At 46.2% G+C, this 16,934-nt stretch overlaps 1 protein-coding gene across 2 annotated transcripts in view; it reads left to right on the top strand.

Moving 5' to 3' along the window:
- Positions 1–124: 124 nt before the first annotated feature.
- Positions 125–16,934, top strand: part of DENND2A (DENN domain containing 2A) — a 62,817-nt gene continuing 46,007 nt past the window's right edge. For both annotated transcript variants that reach the window (XM_072872049.1, XM_072872040.1), the window contains exon 1: positions 125–224. The gene's annotated coding sequence lies outside the window, so the exon portion shown is untranslated. The remainder of the gene's footprint in view (positions 225–16,934) is intronic.

Below are 16,934 nucleotides of genomic sequence, written 5' to 3'. Positions count from 1 at the left end.
CCGGGGCGGAGCGGGGCGGTGCTCCCGCCGGAGGGCGGCCGGGGCCGGGGCCGGGGCCGGGGCCGGGGCTGGTGCCGGCGGGGGGCGGCGGCAGCGGCGCGGCGCTGCATGGCGCGGCGGGCGGGGAGCCCCCAGCCGCGCGTCCGCACGCCGCCAGCCCGGCGCCGGGCGCTGCCGCCGCCATGCCGGGGCACGGCCCCCCACCCCCGCCGCCGCCGAGGAAGGTAGGGGGGCGCGGAGAGGCCCGTGGTGGGGCCGGGGCAGCGGCGGGCGTTACCGGGGGAGAGCGGGCAGAGGTGCCGGGAGGCGGCCTCCGCCGCCTGCAGACCGCTTGTCTACCGGGGCGGCGGTCGGGGCGCGGGGGATCGGTGCCGCTCCAAAAACCCGCTAGTTCTTTTTTTCCCTTCACCCCCAAATGGGCGTTTCTTCCCCCGGTAATGTGTTCGGCTGCAGAGACGGAAACCGGGGGGCGTGAGCCGAAACCCCCCACCCTCCCGGCTGCTGAGGGCACCGCCGGTCGCCACCGCCGCTTTCCCGCTGGGACGGGGAGCGCTGCTGCTCCCTCCGTCCTCGTCCGGTGCGGGTGGGAGAAGAGCCTAGGGGACGCGGGGAGGGCGACGGCCCCACTGCTCGAACAGCCGGCCCAAGTGGTTCGGGAGCGACGGGGTGGAGGAGTGGAGGCAGCCCAACTGCCCGGCGTGAGGCCCCTGGGCGGACTCAGCGCTGCCTCGGTCTCCCGCAACAAAAAAGACAGGGAAACGCTGAGCAAATTCGTTGGGGGAAGCCCGGGCCGTACCGGAGCAAGCAGCAGAGTCCCACTCAGTTTCAGCAAAGCCCTGATTCTCTCTCCGTGATCTTAGTTTTGGTTTTCTCTCTTTCTGCTCTGGATAGCTTGCTTTTCTCTTGCTTTGCCCTTGGCAGGAGGAAACGCCTGCACTTGGGTGCAGCCCATAGCTTAACAGGGTGGCATTTCTGACTCCCACATGGGATCCATGAGAGTATTCACCTGTCCCGAGGTGAGAAACACCAACTCACCGTCCTGTTGTGGTACCCAGGGATGATGGGTGCTAATGGATTAAGCACAGAGTCAGGGGGAAGCAGCAGCTGGGAAGGGAGCGAGGAAGAATTTACAGCTCTCTGCTGCCTTGGTCCCAGTGTGTCAAATGCAGACTGGAGGGTAAACTGTGCAAGGTGTGTTTGGGACACTTTCAGAGGGCTTGGTTGTATGAGTCTCCAAGGAGCCTGGCTCTTGATGCTCAGTGCTGGAAAAGGGATGGTCTAGGGGGATTGAGGCTTTCTGACTGCTTGGGACTGCACTGGAGCCTTGCAGGAGCAGGTAATAAGGGCTAAGCACAGGGTGCTTAATCCTGCTCTTTACAAGAGCACAATTTGTTTCCTGGACAGGTCAGCAAGTTGCATGGGAGCTGTTCCTGACCCTGAGGTGTTCCCGGCCACCTTTGCTCTTGCCATTTAAGCAGGGTTGTTGCTTTTGGAGAGGAGCGTCTCTGGTGCGGAGCTCAGCTGGGAGGATGAAGAGAAGGGCATAGGGATTTCCATGGGGCTCTCATTTGCTCCCAGGAGGGGAGCTGCTGCTGTTGCTGATGGATTAAAAAGCTGTTTTCTGTGTTGGCTGCCACCTTACTGACCACTCATTCTTGGTGTGTGGTAGCAAAGTCCAATAAAGTGTACTGGCTCCATTTCTGAATCACCAGAAAGGGAGTCGTTACTGTATCCTGCCAGAGGAAAGGAATGCGTTTCCTCGACTGTTGTGTTGTATGCTGAATTGTTGTCATCAGGGTAATATTTGTGGGGTTTGGTGGTTGTTGTTGTTTTGGGGGTTTTTTTGTTTGGTTGGGTTTTTTAAAATAATCCAAAAAGTGTTTTGGTGTGTGAGAATGGATGTCTACCACTCTGGGACAGACTTGGAAACAACTGAAAACTCTTAAGTATGGTAATGAGAGGAAAGCCACAGGATTTCCTAGGGTAATACAGTGCCTCTTCGAGAAATGGAAGAGAAAGCACTGAAAACAAAGGGCGCTGGAGCGACCTGGGATGTAAAAAGCAGGCTAAAGATTTATAGCTCGGCTGGGACCTCTCTTTGCCTATGGGTGAGAAGGTTGTGTGCCGAAGCCTGCGTTGTCCTTTGGCACGTTCCCTGTCCTGACAGGCAGCACAGAAGTGCTCCCTGTTCATCAGCTCGGGTCCCCAAGGACAATCCTCCTTGTAGACTAGAAGTGCATGTGGAGTGTCCCAAAGTGCTGCTTTTGCTAGTGTCCCCAGCTCGCTGCCGTGGGAGATCTTTTAGGACATTTTGTCTGCAGAGACAACCACGTGATGCTTTCTGTTCTCCAAAAACAAGTAGGGCATTTAGATCCTTTGTCAAGTGCTTACAATATGCTTGTCTTTCTCCTATGCCTGGTGTGTTTACGTGTTAGAAATGTTCATTTTGACGAGGAGATGATAAAGACCACGTAAGCTGCAAGGCTGTGGTTTTCAGAGGTGGTCTTAACTCAGTAGGAGCTTTTCCACTGAGTTATTCTGAGTATCAGCCATAACAACTAATTCATATGGAGAGGAATTAAAACCTCTGTTGTGCTGGGTGCTCTGGGGACACAGAGGCAAATGCAATCCTTGCCCTAAGTTTAAGAAAATCTCCAATCAGATCATGCAACAGAGCCAGACTGTTAAACATGGGGAGATGCTGGGCATTTCAGAAGTGCCCAGTAAGTGCTGGATCCCCCTGAATGCATCATCCAAGGCAGCTGGTTCTCTCTTCCTTTTGTAGTACCTGACATTTATTTCCTGACTGGAACTGTGCTGAAGCTGCTCCTTTCTAAGTGGAGGCCAGACCAAGGGGAGAAAAGGCTCTGTAGTGCAGCGTTAAGCCCATGAGGGTGGAGAAGAACCTCTCTTAAGCTCTTGTTGAGGCTGGTTAATTTTGATGATCAGCTCTCTTAGTCATCCAGAGCTGGGGTATAAGCTCTTTAGAGAAGCGTTTTTTAGCAGAAGGATTTAAGTACTAGTGGCTGATATGTCTGTTGGCAGGATCCCAAGAGCTGGCTGGAAGAGGCCTCTACTATGAAGGAAATGCTGAAATAGGACTTTTAATGAACTTGCATAGCAGTTCCTTAAGGACTGAGAAGACTCTCCACAGGGAAGAATGGAGTGGGATGTAGCTAGAAAGAAATTCCTTGTTGCATTTGAGTTCTGACAGTAAATGAGTGAGCCCAGTTTTGCCTCGATACAGCTCAAATAACATTGCATCTGAAGGGTACTGATCTGTAAGCACTGTTTTACCCAGGCAAGGCTGGAGAAGAGACGTTTTCTTGATTGTAGCTCTGAAGTGCAATGGAAGGCACTTGCTTCTGGGATTTTTCTCTGGTTTTCACCTCTAAGCAGCTTTGCCAGCTACTGGAAATGAAAGCAAAGGCTGGAATGTGTGACTCTGCATGCTGTTTGGTGGTGGTTTCAGCCGAGGTTTTAGTGAAGACCACTTTCTTTCTCAGTGTCCATGGTCAGCCTTGAGTACACCATAAGATTGAACTCCAGGCTCCTGGCTTCATGAAGGCTGTGCTTTTGAAATGTAGGCTTCCGCAGGGACCTTGGGTGATCTTGAAGTTGGGTGCCTAAGACAAAGAAGTTAGAGTCCGTGGAGCCGCTGACCCTGTACAACCTGGGTTTTCAAATGAGGGCTGTGTCCTTGGGTGGAAGCTTGGCACAGAACAGGCTGAGGACCAGTTCAAGGTCTCTGTTGTCGGTATAGCACTAAAAGGCATCATCACTATCTTACATAAGTAAATACTTAAGGTCCTATAGGCCAGTCCTATTCAAGATCTGTCCCAACCTTTACGTTCTTCACCACCTAATTGGGTCAAGGTACTCTGTGTCTGTAGATGTAGGACTGATGAGGTGAAAGTTGTAAGTCCCCAGTCCGGTTCCTCATTGGAGCAGTGGACACTTGCCCGCCGCTCATGCAAGTCTTCACCAGTTCATGTCTTTTAGCGAGCCAGGAGCTCAGTGGGAGCTCACGGCATAGAACCTGCAGTGAAGCACCTTTGGGGCTCTGCCATCAGGATGGTCCTGTCCCTCCTGTGCTGAGACAGCTCTGAGCAGCTCTGAACCATGTCATGTGGTTCCAGCCTGTCACTGTTGCAGTTGCTAACAGAGGTTGTGCTCTTGGGTGATGACCAGGGTAATCCTGTGCTGAACCCCCCTAGGTTTGTACTGCTCTGAGGTAAATACGTTGCCTAAACATTTGCTGGTCGAATGTGGGGTGCCATGTATGTGCGACAAAGACTCCAAAACTGGGCTCATGAGAAATCTTCCTTGCAAGAAGTTTGAAACACTAGGACTCCTTTCTTTAATGCAGATAACATATATTGAGAACCTTATTTCTGTCTTTTCTGCAAATAGCATTGTCCCATGGTAAAGCTGAGGGGAAGTCAAGCATAATTGGAAAGATGGAAGCTCGAAAGAGTAATGTCCTGCTGGAACGAATGCTGTCAGAGCTGGTATACTCTTCATCCTTTGTTTCAGTGCTGCTTCCCCTTCCCAGGTTAGGGAAACCAGCTGCAGCTGGCATACTGTTAGTTCCAGGGATCTAGCAGGGCAGATTCAATAGTTACAGTGGTGATTAAAGGTCAGTCATTAAACTTGTTAGGAGTTAGTACATCTCTGAGGCCTTCTTATACATTTTGGGTGAGGTCATCATCCCACTGCTGGGACACTGCCAGCCAGGTTTGCTTAGGGTCTTTGGGTTTTCTTTATTCAGTTGCTCATGTGAATGAGAATTCGGCTTGAACGTTACCTGTTATCTTTATGTGCTGTTACACGTGGTCCTTTGCTGTACGTGAGACGTGTCTGTGTCGGCCATCTGACAAGCAACTCATGGGCGGTTGGGGTAAAGCCTTAGGTTGCTCATCAGGAGCAGGGGGGCCAGGAGAGGAGGTGGTTGCCCTGTGGCCAGGCTGCTGTGTTCAGCCCATGCAGGAGTTGCAGGTCCTCAGTCCCCCTGCACTGCAGCCAAAGCTCTTGCGCAGCCCTGTGCTCCTGGGCTGGGAACCAGCAGTGTTTATGTGATGAAAGGGAGCAGAAGATGGCTTTGCCTGAGCACTGCCTTTGCCCATACATGTGCTGGCCCAGAGCCAGGATGGAAACTCTGTCCTCATGAGCAGAGAGAGGGAGATGGGAGGGGCAAGAGACGGAGAGGGGCCCAGAAGCAGAGGGAGTTAAGATAAAAACACCAACCCACACAGAGAAAAGCCTCTAACAGATGGGCCTGGCCGTCCCCAGGGTTCTTCACGCAGTTGGCTTCACGTGCAGTGCTGACGACATCTCATCTAGGAGTGTGGGTATGGGACATGGATCATTTTGAGATGTGTGATGGAAGATCAGAGTAAAAGGCAAAAGGAAAGAAGCTAGACGGGTAAGTTAGCTGTTGGTTGGCTCTCCGTGATGCCTGAAGTGGGGTTTGTGAGTTGCTACTGGTGCTGTGCCACTAATAAGGCAGATGCTGCTGTGTGAGCCGTTGGAGGGGCATTACTTTGTTTTCAACTGTGGCATCCTTCAACTGCAGCAAGTCTCGTCAAGACTCCTGTGCAAGACTCTGCGGCAAGACTCCTCTGTAGAATAGTCTTGCTAATGCTGATGGAGGTTTGTTTCACTGGTCTTGTTCCTTCTAGCACACGTACAGCAGAGAGCTATTGATCTGGATTGAGACTAGTGTAAAGATAGGTTCTGCAAGTAGGTGCTGGCAGCTGTATTTTCCTATACGCAGCTCCTCATTAGGCATCATGGTAAGTAATCAGATTTGCTGAACAGCAAAGGGATGCTGACCTTGCTTGGAAGGGTTTAGCCTTGGTTAGGTACTTGTGCAGGAGACTGTGCCTGGCAGAAAATCTGGTCTCAGAGAAGCAGTCAGAAAAGCTTGGCTCTGAGCTCATTTGAAAATCTGGCCCAGACACTTAAAATGTCGAGAGCTGAGGATGGTTAGGGGCAGCTCAAGTGGGGAAAGGTACCACCTGACTTGGAAGTGGACGAAAGAGTTCTGGGTGGGACCCTGCCAAGCACTGGGACCTGGCCAGGCACTGAGACTCCTGGTCCTGCAGATCCCTGGGAGCAGATGGCTCCTGACGAAGTTCAGGCATGTAAGTTGTGTTTCCAGAAACTTACTGGGAACTGCAGCAATCCACCAGAGAGAGTGTTTCAGGGGGTAAGGACTTCCTGCTCTTTGTAACCAGAATTATTTTAAATGGCAAATGGTCTGTGTTATAATTACATTTCCCTTTGGGAATCAAAGTGGTGAAGTGTTTCTGTGATCCTGCTATGCTTAAATATTCTGTACAGTGCCCCCAGTTTGGCAAATCGTTTAAGCAGACGTGTAGGTCTAAGTGCACACTTAAATCCACCCAGCAGAGCACTTTGGCTCCCAGTGCAAGTACATCATTCCCGCTCAGGAAAGTCTGGACTGGACTTCATGCAACGCAAGCTTCAATCTAATTGAAGATAGTGGGCTTTGAGCACAGGCTTAAAATTAAACACCTGCTTAGGTGTTTTCCTCATCACAAGTGGTGTCTCACACACCCAGCTGTATTCTGTAGAATCATTTTATATTAGCGATGTCTTTGAACACTGCCTTCCTCTTAATATCCTGCGTGACTTTCTTGCCAAGTGCTTGCTGACAAGCTGTGTTACTGTGAGCAGTTCAGGTGAGATGCTGTCACAGCCCTGGTATTTTGCTAGCATTGTGAATAGGCACGCATATGTGAATGATTAAATCAACCCATCAGGGTGTCATCTGGAGAGAAACAAATGCTGAGCTTGCTTTGCAGGCGGGGGGAGGATGAGATCCCCCTCTGTATTTTTTGCTGAAAGCTCTTCTCCTCTGCAGATGTGCAGCTGCTGAAGTTCTTTGCCAAAAGCCGGCCGTGACTTACAGGGCTGCGGAACGTGCGCACATCTGTTTGCAGAGGAGAGCAGTGAAGGGGCTCGGGTCTCCTGTCCTAGGGGATTATGTTCTTGTGATAGATAGCACTTATTGTCATGGAGGAAAATGGCAAATTTCACAGGGCACCATGAGGGCACTTCATAAATATGAGTTTGCTTGCCAGTGTCAGCCAAACACCACCTTGCTAAATTAAAAAGGAAAGAGCTCCCAGAGATTTTTCAGACTATTGGAGCTTTTTCTTTAAAAACGTTAAGCCCCCCAGAAGATGGGTATATTTTCCACATACAAAAATACAATGTGTTTCAGCTGCAAAGCATGCTGTGAATATAGGCTTTATGTTTCCTTTTAGGTGAGAGTTGAGTCTTGGGTTATCCAGAGCTCAGAGTGGCATAGTAGCAAAGGGAAATAAATGCCTCTTACTAAAATCAAGAAGGGTGTCTTCTTTAGTACAGGTAGCACTTCAGAAATCAACATCTGGCCAAAACCAGACCCTGAGGCATCCTCCACAGTCTACTGAAGTCCATGGGAGCTTTTCCATTAATTCAGTGAGCTTGCGATTAAGCTGTAATTGACAATCTGTTTTTACCTGCCTTGACATGCTAGGCTGTATGTGTGGCAACCTGTAGTTGAATTCTGCAAGCTTACTGAAAACACATATGTAAGGTATTGAGCTTTTTCCAGATGATGTAAGAAGCCCTGATCTAGCTGGCTGCCATTTTTCAGCTTTGTCAAACTCAGAGAGGACTGAGAGGTCTCCTACTGGGCAACTAACATGTGGTAACTGTTTTTTGCATCAGATTTCTGTCTCTGTCCCCCAAGATTACTATGAGTGACTCCAAGTTGAAGCTGTGCCATGGTGTCACCTCTCACATATAACAGTCCTGTACTTGAGTTGGTGAAGGATACAGACAGCTATTGCCACTTAGTCTGTGCTAAAGCTTGCCCCATCGGTATCCTCCTGTTTGCACTATAAGAAACTTTCCTTGCAAGATGATTTAGCATACACAAATTCAGTAGGAAACCAAGGTAAATTCCTAAATTCCTCCACTAGTCAGAGAAAGACACTTTTGGGTGTGTTTCAAGGAAAAATAGGATCATCTCTAAAAGGCACAAATTTAATAAAACGTTGTCAGAATTTGACGAGGTTGGGGTTTTTTTTAAACTTATTCTGACACATAATATATTGCTTCATGTCCCACTTGCTTAATGTTTGCTTGCATGGGGTAAAATTATTTTTCTGATCCTGGAAACGTTATCAGAAACAGAGGACTTGCCCTGTCAGAGCACTGAAGGACTTCAACTCTGACCAACAGTCACTGCAGGAATAAAAATTCCAGCTTTTCTGTTCTTCAAACCAAACTATTCACACACACCGATCCCAGTCCCTCTGCTTGTTCATGCTCAAGGCGCCCTTCCATTTAATTTTTATTATTGGTAGTAGTACTTTATTTTTACTTCAGGCTCCTGGTAAAGATCTGCTTTTTGAAAAAATCAAGCCTGACCTTGGATTACATTGATTTTTCTTTCTTTATATTTTTAATTAAAAAGAAATTTTCAAAAAGGCCTGGAAACTGGTAATCACCAAACCATTCTTTTTTCCCAAAGGGCTTAAGAAGTTCAGCTGTCTCACTGTCTCTGTTGCACATGTAACTTTTTTTCTTTTTTTTTAAACTTGTGAACAGTATTTTGCAATAGAGGACATTTTGGTATGACTTGCCATGAAATCCTTGAATGCAGAATTAAGCAGAAGATTATATAATGCAACTTTTCTTAAGCAGTTGCTTCACAGAGTCAGCATAACTTGGTGATATGCTGATGAAGCACAGTGAGATGCATGTGGATGAGATCACCAGAAAAACAAGGTTGTGTCAACTGTCATTGCTCCATTAACTTTAGCTGAGCAGTGACCTGGAAGTGAGGTTCGGGGCTTTTTGGTGCTTTGGAGGAAACTTTGTGGTATTTCTTTTTCAGTTTTGTGGTTGAATAAAAAATTTATATAAATAACTATTTGGAGAAAGGTGGCAGGGTAGCCCTATCTCTTCCCTTTCCCCCTTTTTTCCCTTCCAAAAAAAAAAAAAAAGGTGGGAGGAGGGGAAGCCTAAACAAAGTGTTTCAGCTCCTTTTCAAGGGAAGGTTTAACACACACGCACCCAATCTAGCTAAATTTTGGTAGGTAAATGTCATTTCACAATAAAGAACCTGACTCTTGTATGCTTCCTTCAGATTACGTCAAGTATTTTCTTGAAAGTTTCTCTCTTTTTTTTTTTTTTTTTTTGCATACTGAATTTAGATCAAACCTGGCAAAAATTATTTCAGTTGATCAGAAACCGTAAGTAATTTACTCACCCAGCAACACTCAAACCTGTTGGTGGTTTATACAAATTGAATTGCTGAGACCATGCAGCTGTATTTTGCGTATGTGAGCGGGATGCACCTTGCCCAGATAAGTTAGTTTCTGGACCCTTTCTGGTCAAGTGAGAGAAACAGGCACTTTTACAGTATGGTTCAGAGTTTGTGAGACGCCTGCCTCAGAAAGAGAGAGTGCTTCTAGAGCACAAATTACCTCTTGCGAGTATTAAAGAGGCTAAAAGAGTAGCTGACATCTGGACATCAAGAGTTAGTTGAGGTGGATCTGGCTGTTCCAGTTTAGTTCCTGCATAGAAAATTATGTTAATCTGAGGTATCTGGGAGCATATTTGCTGTATAAACTGCTTACTCTTATTTTAGTGTACGGTATTTTGAAAAGTCAGTCTTGCCAAACATATGAGCAGAGATAGGACTGATTTCTTATTCATCATCATTTTTACCTGTCATCAAAAGTCAGATTTGTATGAAGAAAGTCTAAAGAAAAGTGATTTCTTAGTTTTATATGATAACTGTATTTAAAAACACAATGCATCTCTAATATTCCTTTTGCTTGGGAAAGCATATAAGCAAAAATAACTTATTTCTAACCTATTTCTAGTGCCGAAATTTCCCCTCTGTCTTATTTTTCTTTTTAATATGAATGCAGTGAACCCACTAGGAGAAGTGAATGGCAGATTTTTATTAAGTAAATGCTATCCAATGTGAATGTTTGAGTTACTACATGTGGAAGAGATGGGAAGAAGAATGCCTACTTGAATGCCAAACATTTTTCTTACCAGCCAAGAAATAAATCAAGTACAGCATTACGTAAGCTCTTCTTGCACCTCTTCTAGTTGAAGAAAATGTTTGGGGAATTTCCCCTAAATGATTGAGTTCAGGTTTAGTTTGCCAGTAATGTCTGTAGACATTCTCTTTTCAATAAAGAAAATCTGGTTGTTATCAAAAGATCCATTTTGTTCAGCCATGGATAACTGAAACAACACAGTGCAGCTTCTACTTTTACATAAAGAAGGTGGTTCTGGTGAGGAGTATCTGTCTAACTGGCCTGTTCATAGGGTATCTAATCTAGAGAACATATGCATTTGTTAAAATCACCATCTTCTGCCGGGAGAAAAACATTTATGGAGAGCCTCTTTCTTGACCTGGACCTTTAGAGCTGAGTGTGTAATGCTGATATTTTTAGGGCGGGGGGGATGGGAACTTCACAGAGGAACCTGTATATCATCAGGGCGTTGTACTGGGAAGGTCACCTGTCTCCTAGTGCTGGTCATCTACTGGGGGAGAACTCATCCCTCACCCTGCAGGAAACCTTTGTATTCTTTAACACCACGTGAAAACCTATAAGACTTGTCCCTGCAGGAAAGACTTTATGGACTTGAACTGAGGGGGCTCTGCTTAGGTTTCTGTGGACCTGTGTTGGTGAGGAGCAGAAATGAGGTCAATGTGGACAGCTGAGTGGGTGAAATGCAAGCTGCACCAAAATCACTGGAGTCAAATCAATAGGTTCAGTAGAGCTAGGATTTTGCCTTGTGTTGGACTGGAAACTAGATGTTTATAAGCATTTAAGATGAAAGGGGATGATGTTTATTGAATCATTCAGGGGACAGGAGCTTCTGCAAAGGGTTTGACTCCAGAAGACTCCTACTTTGATATTTTGTTCTGGGTCCTGTAAAATGCGCCCTTGTGAAATGCATTCAGTGCTGGCTGCTTTGTAGTAATGAGTTTTTCCTGTGCACAATAAACAGTATCGGGGCTCAGTCCAGGACAACATTCAAACATCTTGGGTGGAGTATGCCCTTGTGGTTACCCTGGAATACAAAACTTGGATGCATGTTCCCCGGGTTGGAAGCTTCTGTAAGAATAGCTCTGCTTCAGTCATGAGCTAAGGGCTTGATGGAGGAAATCGTACATGGGTGCTCTGCTTTTGCTCCATTATCAGTTTGATGTATGTGAAAGAAAGTAGACAATGGAAATTAAAGTCCTCTAGAGTACATATTGCCTTTAGCACATCCCTTGGAAGAGAGTAGTGAACAATATATGCCTGTTTGGTAACTCCAGTTTCTAGGTTTTCTGTCATGAGAAACCCAAAGTAATGCTTCAGCAAAGCAAAAAACCAAATCTCCCAAGTAAATGCTTTCAGTATTTCTCAGGTTTGGGTTGTTTTGGGTTTTGTTTTTGTTTTTTTTTTTTAATTTAGTTATGAAACAACTTTAAGCTTTTCAAAAAATTGTACCCTGATCTCTCTGAAAGTGGAATGAATTTGAGAAGAAAATATTTTCTTTTTCTTTTACAGTAGTGAGAATTTACAGCTGCCAAGGCAGCCTTACTGGTGGATTCATGGCCTGCCTAATAGCTTTCACTGAACTGTTGAAGTTTGTTAGGCACTACAGAATCACTGAGGACAAAAGACCGTGGAAATGTGTTAGGGATAGCATAATTGTATCTCTTGTTTTAGCAGCCATTTTTTTACTGCTTGCTTGCTGGTCAGTTGGGGAGTTTTAAGAGATGAAAGGCAAAAAATATCTCTTGAGGAAGAAAAGGTACCTAGTAATAGTGTTTTGAAAGGGAGTGGAGTTTGCAGTTTTTTGTTGATTTTTGTTTTGTTTTGTTTCCCACAGAGAAATTGAGAGTGAATTCTCTCTTTTACAGTAATTAACAACAGGTTATCATAGGATAACCCAGGTTGGAAGGGATTTCAGGAGGTTTCTACTCCAGTCTCCTGCTGAAAGCAGCTTCAGGTTTGAGCTCAGACAAGGTTGCTCAGGGCTTTGTCCAGTTGGGTCTCAAAAACCTCCAGTGATGGAGACTGCAGGGCTGTTCCAGTGCAGTATTATCCTCATGGTGAAAAAACCTTTTCTTTATATAAGGTCTCTTCCTTGTTTGCAGTTTTTCCCATTGTCTCTCATCCAACCAAGAGAGAAGCATCCAAGGCAGTGGCTTCAGGTCACACGCTGTGCTACACCGATGGTCTTGTTTTACGAGAAGTAAAATGTTCAAAAAGTCATGACAGAATATGGAAACCTGAGTCTTGTTTCTGAAAGGCATTGAGATGTGTGGGTGGCAGACCAGATCTGACTTGGACACGCTAGGTGCAGAACATCACTGGGTCGGTCGGTCTGTCTGCCAAGCTGCCAAGACATGAGGAAGCTCTTTAGACCATGTCTGTTTTAATCAGTTCTTCTGGAAGTGCCTTTGTCAGGACTGTGACCTGTTATCTCAGACATCTCCCACATGAGCAAGTTCTGCTGGCTCTGTGGAGCTGGATCTGGCACCTGGTAAGTGCAAGGTATGTAGGCGCATGAAGATGCAGATAGATGTTTTCTCAGTTTGCCCAGCAATACCTAGACAACATCTCCTGTTGCAACCAGTGAAAAAAGAATGAGTGCTTACAATTCTTTGAAAATGTTAGCCGCTTTTACAATGTTTGTTTAAAAAAAATCTGATTGTCAACTGGTTTTGAAAATGGGTCTTAAACTTCAAAGTCATGTAGTGACTTCTGAAAATTTTACTTTTCTTGATTTTATTTATTTTTCTATTTATTTATTTCCCTGGGGCTCTTCTGCCACCAAGGTGGCAGAAGAATGTGCCACCAAGCCATTGTAGTGTCTTGCCAGCATTTTTACCTGACAGTACCAGAAGATCAGATCTTTTTTCCTGCCTGTTACATACTTTTCTTTTATAGTCGGAAGCACCACCAAAGCCTGTGGGGGAGAATGTATGGCTGGTTATAAGCAGTAGACTTGCTCCTTATGCTCTAGCCTTGTCTGGTGGGTCAGGGAGCCAAAGAGCAAAGGGTCCTTCCCCAAGCTGTTGGGTTGCTAAATGCCTGGTTACTGAGAGGGCGTGGGCAGACGAGCAACACAGTGATGTGAGCCTATTTTCTGTTTGTGTTGCTTTCTTGTCCGGGAATGCCAGTGTCAGTGCAGGGGGAAACCCTTGTGTTTCCCTGGGCCATTGCCCTCCCAACACGCTCCTCTGCCGAACCCGTTCAGTGGTTCCTGTGCTCAGGATCACCTCCCAGTGCCTGGGAGGCAGGGAGTATCGAACAACATGTGACAGTGAAAGGGCGGAGGAGGAAGAGCAATTTTCACTAGGATTTGGGGGTTTTGGTTAGGGTTTTTTTTCCCACTTTTATTGGCCGTGAGTGCAATGACCGCTTAACCACACGGACCAGGCTCGCTCCCTCCCCCATGCTTCCTCTCCCTGGCAGAGCACAGGCTCTCAGATTTCCTCCCAGCGTGGGCGGATGGCGGCTCTCAGCTACATTCCTCTTAGGACAAAAGAAAAGGAAAAACTGCTCTCCACGCGGGCAGATGGCCGACTGTTTCCTGGCAGCTCCGCTCCAGTGTCCTTTTTCCTATTGTCCTGACAAACACACGCACACATGCACGCACACACCCGCGGAGAGCAGCTTTCCTCCTGGAAAAATAAATAAATGCAAGTCCTCTTTGCAGAGGTTTTTCTTCTTTGGAGCTGTGCAGGTTTCCTCCTCGTGATGGGTAAATCTTTGGCAGCTCATGTGCTGCCTGGCCCAGCTCTCTGCTGAGGAAGGGTGAACAAGGGGGTGGTGTGCTGCGCCGTGGTTGTAAGATTTCGATAAGAAATAAGATCTGCGATAATCAGATTCTGCATTTGTAATGGCCAAGATATGTGGGAGAGTGAGGGTGGGAAGAAAGAGGAGGTTGAGCAAGGCAGGGGGAAGCGGGGTCTCCAGAACCAAAAAGCAATATACGGGTGACTTTTTGCTTGAGCTCAGAAGGTGATGCTTAATAGAGACACACTGTAGCAGCAGGTCATGGACTTGGTGCTAGTACAGGAAGGTCTCCTGGAGCATGCAGCTACCAGGGCTCCGCAGATGGTGCCCCAAGGTTGTGGTCATGGACACTTCAGGAAGCTGTGTGCTAAATCCTCATCAGGAGGGGCAAGAGTCAGCATCCTGCAGGGTGAAGGCCACCGAAGGAGAGATTTGCTGAGGCTCCGTTTGTCTTCCCTGATGATAACTTATTTTGGAAGAAGTTGAGGTTCTTCGTTTTAATGCTCTCATTTCCTTTCTGAATGTGAGACAATTTGTCTTCCTGCCAGGAAACTCTTTGCAGAGCTGCTCTTCGAAGGGACCTCTTTGGGTCCCGTTTATGGTAGTATAGCAGAGGTTATCTCACCACATCGAAAATGAATTCCAGTGTGGTTCATGAGCTGAACACTATATTTTAGTGGCAGGTTGTTTCCTATGCTGTCAAATGTTTGCGTTTCTTAAAAGCATAATAATAACCCTGAATTCTTTCCAATTCTTTTTACACTAGAAGTGATTTACTGTTGTAGTAGGACTGGTATATTTGTAACACAGCATTCCTGTCAAAGGAGGGAAAGTATCTACACCAATTGGCTACACTGGTAGAAGTGCGTATTTGCCAATGTAGTTTTGTCTTTGTTGGGGACTGAAGCCAGTTCCACTGCATCTGCTAGGAATCCTGCCTCTTCGTGTGGCTGGTAAACGGTTCTGCTGGCAAATGTCTGCTTGTGTAAATCTGGTCCATATTTCTTTTGTTTTATTCCATATTGACTACAGTCGTCTTGTGTGTGGGTAATTTCAAAGCCAAAGAAAACAGGTATGAAACGCTGGCTCCACTGATGTCATCAGCAAGCTCGTGTTCGTTTCAGTAACACAGGATTCACCACTAATGTCTTCTTCAGCCTTAAAGTACCTGAACTTTCATTTATTAGGCTGCAACACATAAGTAAATATTATCCCACTTTGAAAGGGGCTGAGCAACCCCACTGTGTGCACATATGCGCTAATGCAAGATCTGAAACACAAGGAGATGCTCTAGTATTGCCAAGAACCGTCACAGAAGAGCTGTCCTCTACTCCTGCCTTGACTTCCCAGGGTCTTGGTTTCTCCATCTGGAATTAGATATTTTTTTAATCTTTTGTTCATTACTTCCTTGTAGAAAGCTTAGCCTGAAACATGTCATTCCACTAAACAGTGTAATTAGACTTCATTTTAGCAGCCAGATTGGGAAATACTGACTCTTTCTCTTCCTTCCCATGTGAATTTTTTCCTGGTATTTGTTAACCTACCTTCAGGAGTGAAGGCTCATCATGTCTCTAAGCAGTAATACAAACCATACTTGCCACCACAAAGAATAACAGTATTTACCTTCTATATATACAGGACTTAATCTGTGCTTGTGAGCAGTGAATTAGGAAAAGAGCGTTGCTGGTTTGTTTGACATGGTCATGTAACATCCCACCACTAACCCTGGAAATGGTGTGTTTCCAGCTGAGGGTGTGGTTGCCTGAAGGAAACTGGAGGGATGTCGAATACCCTTTGAGTTGTTGAGCTTTTCGTCTGTTTGTTATATGTTTAGAGGGAGGAACAAAGGGAAAATAAGACAATGGGAAATGTGGGACAAGCTTAATAATAGTGGGTGCAGTGAGCCCCACCTTTAACAGAAGACAATTCACATTGTGAGACGCTGTTTTCGATTTCTGCCTTCAGGTCAATTTTTTTTGTTTCAGTCTGCAGTTTTCCATGCTGAGCATTACCTCTGGCTGAATTACTTTTGAAAGCCTTCAGCCAAATGTTTCAGCTGTTTCAAAGAGTGAAGCTAGGGGAGAAAAATGTGCTGTTTCCACTGTGTTAGAAAGTACATCAGGCTTTTCTTTTGCTAAGACTAATTTTATGCTTTGAAACAGAAGTATTATATGCTGTTTGGATCAGGAATTTGTCCTTTGCCACTCCTGTGTCATCTTTACCTTAACTTTCCCAAGGCTCTGTGGGAAGAAAATTTCAGTTGGCACATGGTCAGCAGAGGTTTTTCCTTTTAGTAGCTAAAATCTTCAGTAGTTACCTTGTGCCCAAATGTGCTGTCCTTCCAGCTCCCTGTGTCAGGCAGGTGATGCTGGATGCTATCCCTGTGGACCGTCACCTACAACCTTCAGCAAATGGGTGGTGGAGGGAAGAAATGGACAGGAGGTGAGGGTAGTTTCTCAAGGGTTCAGCTGCTTTACGACAGAACAGGGATGGCCTAAGGATGCAATTGTGACCCACCAATATTGCCCACAGCAGGTCCTGCTGGTTTCCCTCTTCTCATTGTTGAGGGTTAGCTTCTGTCCAAGCAGAGCCTTGTTGCCAACCCAGTCCTAACACTGGTCCTATAATAAAGCCCCAACCTGGGAGTCATATGTGAATGGATACATGCCATCTGCAGGTCAGAGCCAAAGGCTGGCCTCCTAACCAGTGGTACAGAACACGTTTCTGGGATTTAGTAGGACCTCCTTGTAAATCTCTGCCCAGGAACAGTGGACTAGACTACCAGGAGTTTGTTTCTTCTGTGCCATCGATTATCCCGCTGGCACCGTAGCAGAAAAGAGGTGGAAACAGCTTGATTTACTAGTGTCCAGAAGAGGCAAAGCCTGGGCTAGGAAGGAAGGAAAAGGTCCTCGGTCCTAGTCAAGGTCAATGATTTGGACATAAAGATGCAGTCATTCTGCTTCTAAAGAAATAATTGTTACACTGTGCATGCGGGGGTGTGCAGTGAGTGAGAGGTGTGGGATCCACTCAGGATATTGGTAGTGGAAATGCATGTGTGGAATCCAGTCTCTTCAACATGTAGGTGCA

Source organism: Ciconia boyciana, chromosome 1 (assembly GCF_034638445.1).
Source record: "Ciconia boyciana chromosome 1, ASM3463844v1, whole genome shotgun sequence".
Lineage (NCBI taxonomy): Eukaryota > Metazoa > Chordata > Aves > Ciconiiformes > Ciconiidae > Ciconia > Ciconia boyciana.
The sequence above is the reverse complement of the archived record's forward strand: the minus strand, read 5'-3'. Positions and strand labels throughout refer to the sequence as shown.